The sequence below is a fragment of the Sinocyclocheilus grahami genome, unplaced genomic scaffold, assembly GCF_001515645.1.
Source record: "Sinocyclocheilus grahami isolate Dianchi unplaced genomic scaffold, SAMN03320097.WGS_v1.1 scaffold966.1, whole genome shotgun sequence".
Lineage (NCBI taxonomy): Eukaryota > Metazoa > Chordata > Actinopteri > Cypriniformes > Cyprinidae > Sinocyclocheilus > Sinocyclocheilus grahami.
The window spans coordinates 406,505-411,899 of NW_015506145.1; positions in this window are offsets into that span (position 1 = coordinate 406,505).

Below are 5,395 nucleotides of genomic sequence, written 5' to 3' on the forward strand. Positions count from 1 at the left end.
ATATATATATATATATATATATATTATTATTATTATTATTATTTTTTTTAATGGTTTACATTTTTTTGTTATCTACTGAGATTGATAGATCAGCCATTTTGTGCGACCACTTTAATGCTTACAATATATTACATAAGAATGAGGATTTTTTTTTTCAGAAAGTCAGAAACTCTAAGAAAAGTCAGAAAAAGACAGCCCAGTGTACCAGGAATGTAATGTACTACGGCCCAACGTAAGGAATTTTCTATACAGATTTTTTTACAGGTGTTTTACTTGTATTTGAAACCATGCATTGCATTGTGTAGTGTTTTAAGGTTGAAGGAAAAGTCCGTAAACTTAACAGAAAATGTACTGGTAAGTTGGCCAAAAAAGATGGAATGAGGATAGAATTAATTTTTGAAAATATAACAAACCGTATCAACCAAGAAGCAACAATTCAAAGGTAGAATTGATTTGTGGTAGATAATGTGGAATAATTACTCCACTGTTGATTCAAATGTCATTGCAAGTTGTGCAAGTTACACATACCTTAACGCCATTTGTCTTGTCTTGAATGAGGAGTTCAGGAATCGGGAGCCTGCGGTCTAGCCTGGGGACCCGGTTTGAGCCTGGTAAAGTCTGTAACGAATCAGCTCATGGGAAATATGAATAATTAACCATAACTAGTTATAATTAATTATTAATATTTTAGATCCGCTGTAGATATTTAGCTGACCTCTCAGGGTCAACTGTCTTGTCAATTCTAAGAATGTTAATTTCCTGGTTAAGGGAAATAACTTCCTTACTGTACAATTCTACAAAAGCTTGTAGCATAAATCTGCATGATTAAGTGACTCCAGTTATTTTATTCTTTTGGAGGCACTGTCCCTGGTTCCCTAGAGCTGGCAGTTCAGGACCCTAGGGACCTGTTGGGTCTTTTAGGGCAACAGCAGTTGTTGTTGTTGTTGTTGGACCTGTGAATGGATTTTTATAAGTTTCACTCAGATGTTGACAGATATCATCAACATTACACTTTAGTGCATGATAGTCAAAAAAAGTCAAGTTTATCTTTCTCAAATGTTTTATATTATTTATTTTCTGCCTGTCAGTGCTTTTATTCCAAAGTCTCCCATTCTGTCCTAATTTCTCATTCTTTCTCATGTGTACAATAAATGAGTGCACAGAAATTCATAAAGATTGATCCAAGATCCCATCATTATTCTGTGGAGTGAGGTGCACAAGAAATCAGTAGCATAACCAATACCTGACATTGCATGATGTATGTACAAAAAACATCAACATTTTATTATCCTGTCAAAGAAAAACAGCAAGCTTTATATTACATTCACAAGTATCCAAGGAACTAAAGAAATAAAAAATAATTTTAAAAGTGAAGGATAATACTCATGACTCGTGGCCTCAATACCAAAAAAGTAATGTTAATCACATTGAAGTAAACACAAAGGGATGCATTTGTCTTCCAGAAATGGTTAACATGATGAATTTTATATGCATTTACATATACAGTAGAAGAAGCTCAAGAGCTGAATATTAGAGCGTGTTTTAAGAACAGAGAATAACATTGTTTTCTATCACCTGCCAACAAAACACACACATAAAAAAAAAACAATCAGATTTTAGATTTAAAAAGCAGAGAGAGAGATCGAAGAGATTATCAAAAACAGCACATCTGTGCAGAAATGTCCAGATAAAATCTGATATGAGATCTAGTCAGTTTGCCATCTCTGTGGTCAGGTCTATCCTAAAATTGAATTATTTCATGTCAACCAGACATTACATTTCTTAACGTCTGTGACTTTTTTATTCTTTTGATTTATTGGGCCATACAACATTCTAAATCCCTTTTATTTATTGCCCTTAAGAGTGCACCAAAGTGCTTGAGTAATAATGAGAGATGTTATATTAGACCACTGGCACCAGGGTGAATTGCATTCTTACAAATTTGTCACTAGCTTTTGACTAAATATGATGTTTCTTAATTTACTAAAGGTTTGTGTGGTTTCTTATCTTCCACTGATAAACCAAAACAGAATGAAGTTTTTTTTTTAACTCAGTCACAAAAATACACAAAGCTACATGCAGATGCTTTAAATCGTGTGATGTCACAAAGCTGCATTAGAAAACGAGTGTGTTTGTGGCCTTCGTTTCTATAAAAGCCCTTTACAATCAGATTTTAGATTTAAAAAGCAGAGAGAGAGATCGAAGAGATTATCAAAAACAGCACATCTGTGCAGAAATGTCCAGATAAAATCTGATATGAGATCTAGTCAGTTTGCCATCTCTGTGGTCAGGTCTATCCTAAAATTGAATTATTTCATGTCAACCAGACATTACATTTCTTAACGTCTGTGACTTTTTTATTCTTTTGATTTATTGGGCCATACAACATTCTAAATCCCTTTTATTTATTGCCCTTAAGAGTGCACCAAAGTGCTTGAGTAATAATGAGAGATGTTATATTAGACCACTGGCACCAGGGTGAATTGCATTCTTACAAATTTGTCACTAGCTTTTGACTAAATATGATGTTTCTTAATTTACTAAAGGTTTGTGTGGTTTCTTATCTTCCACTGATAAACCAAAACAGAATGAAGTTTTTTTTTTAACTCAGTCACAAAAATACACAAAGCTACATGCAGATGCTTTAAATCGTGTGATGTCACAAAGCTGCATTAGAAAACGAGTGTGTTTGTGGCCTTCGTTTCTATAAAAGCCCTTTTTGCACTAGGGAGGATGTTTTGAGTTCTGAAATGTCAAGGAAATCAAGGAAAATTGTATTCTTTATGACATGATCCCCCTTAAAAATGCTCATGCTGTACCTCAGCCCTAAACAAATCATCAGCACTATGCAGTACGAGACCATTTAAGGAGATCACTAAACATTGAGAAGCTAAAACCCCCAAACCCTTAGAAAAGTGCTTCACAAGCCATTAAAAACCTATAACCCTGCCATCCTGTATTCTTAAACCTACGTAATGGTTGAAGGAGTTAAACACAGGCTTACTAATAGGCTGTGTCTCCTGTTCCAAACAGAAGCTCGATCCACCCAAGATAATCACAAGAGGAAGAATCCTGCACGTCTGCCATGCAACGATAGACACCCTTCATATAACAGTATTTTAGAAAATAAAATGAACAGTATACAGAAATGGAGCTCTCCCAAGCGAAGTTCATGTTATTCAGCACATTTGGTCACTGCCATTAATTTGCCTATTCTAGAGAAAAAGAAAAGAGCAAAAAGCTCTGTTCTATTGCTCAGCAGCTCTGCTATGGTGAACACACTAGTGCTGTATGCCTGTTTAGGCCATTGGTTCAGACTTGTGTGCAGCACATTGTGTGTGGCATACATTAATGCGATAGGAGGCTAGGGTTACAGCATCTACTGATGTTATCTCCTCCACTTCCTGTTGTTAAGGCCTATGCCACGTAGTTCTTCACGTCCCTATCAGTGACCACACATATTGGGAACATTGCCAAACTTTGTTGAACTCTTTGAATGTAATAGATTGAGATGATAAGCGGAATGCCATTGTAGGAACTGCCTTTTCCCTTTTAAGGGATTGCTGCAAGATTTGTTTTAGAGTAAGAAAGGAAATGCAGAATCTGTTAAAATCCACGATATCTTTTAAAGCTGAGGACTTAGATTGTGTTAATTAGTGTTTTGGCCATTTGAGATTGGCAAGATTTATTTATTTTTTTAATGTTTTTGAAAGAGCATATCTTTTATATGCTCACCAAGCGCTGCATTCATTTGATATATATATATTTTAAATTTACTTACAGTTTTTATTTTTTTACACTTACATAACTAAAATGTAATATATATATATACAGTATATAGTATATATATATATATATATACACACACATATAGTATATATATATATATATATATATATAAAACATGAAAAAAAACTAAATTGTCTTGTTGTCTTATCATCTAATTCAAATACTCCTGAATAATAAAGAGCCTGAAATACATCATAACTATTACATTTTCTTCAAATACAGTTTATTTGACTATACATTGGTTACTTAAAATTAGCAAAAATCTTGGGCTTCCTGCAATGTGTCAAAAATAATGAAATCCTTTCTGAAATAACAAAATCTAAAACTGAGCAAAGTTAGGTTATTTTCTTCATGGGGTCCATAAGGCAATGCGACAAATATGATAATGTGATACAACTCACTGATTTGCCAGTCCTGCTGGGACCTCTGGCTGCTTTTTCATACAGTACCAGTTTATTCAGATTGCTGAGACACTCTGACGTTGATCACATTAATGCTCTGCTTAGCTTTATAATGTCAAAAGGTACGCCAGCATGTCCATCTGCATGGCATCAAAAACATGTCTGTTCAAGCCAGGAGTGAGTTTATATTCAAACCTAAAAGATTTAAATACAAAGATAAAACACGTCAATTGGTTTTAAATCAATCTTTGCGAATTCTAGAGGTGCTCCTTTTTAGAATTCAGTTCTCTAACCTGATATAACACCGATCCAAACAGTCTTGGCTCACTGTGGGTGGGATGAAACTATTGTAGGATCAATAATCCTTTAGGCTGCTCTCACACTGTAGCGTATTATGATCCAGTTTCCATTTTGCTCTTCATGTATTGGCACAAGGGGTCTAGTCAACCATACCCTTCAATATTCTGAAATTTTGGTGTCACCATTTTGTTTGAAACCTCCAGCATGTCATACTTGTATATAAAGGTTTGTCCATGAGATGGATTATTATACTAAACACTAATGTTTTTATTATGATTAATAATTATAATTAGATAATAGTGCTAAATATTTACTGATTTTTAAACTCAAGTATTATTGATTATTATTTATTTTAATAATAATTAATAATATTAGTATATTATTTTGGGGGGGAGGGTTTCTGAAAAACAGAAAAGGAAGGTTAATGCTGTTTTTTCCACAATATGAGAGCTTACAATTACTATGGGCTGTCAATTTCCAAAAAATGTGTTCATATAACTTCCCAGCTAACAAAAATAAGAATGTTTTGGCGAACGTTCCCATTAAGTTATACAAACATCATTTCTGAATGTTCCCTGAATGTTCAAATGTCCGTTTATATGTATATATATGTATACAGATTTCCTGGTTACGAAACTGTTAAGGAAACATTACATTTAGTCGTTTTGCAAACATCATGGGAACGTTACTTCTAAAACTAGTAACGTTTAAAAAATGTCAGAGGAACATCCAACTAAATATATTCAAGATTTTTTTCTGGACTCCCCCCCCCCCATATACTGTAAATGCTGAGCTTTTGAACTACTTTCTATTCATCAAATAATCCTAAATATTTTAATATATATTAAAATAGAAAACATTGTCTGACTTGCTCTGATGTCATGCTGACGTGTGCCAAAAAACTC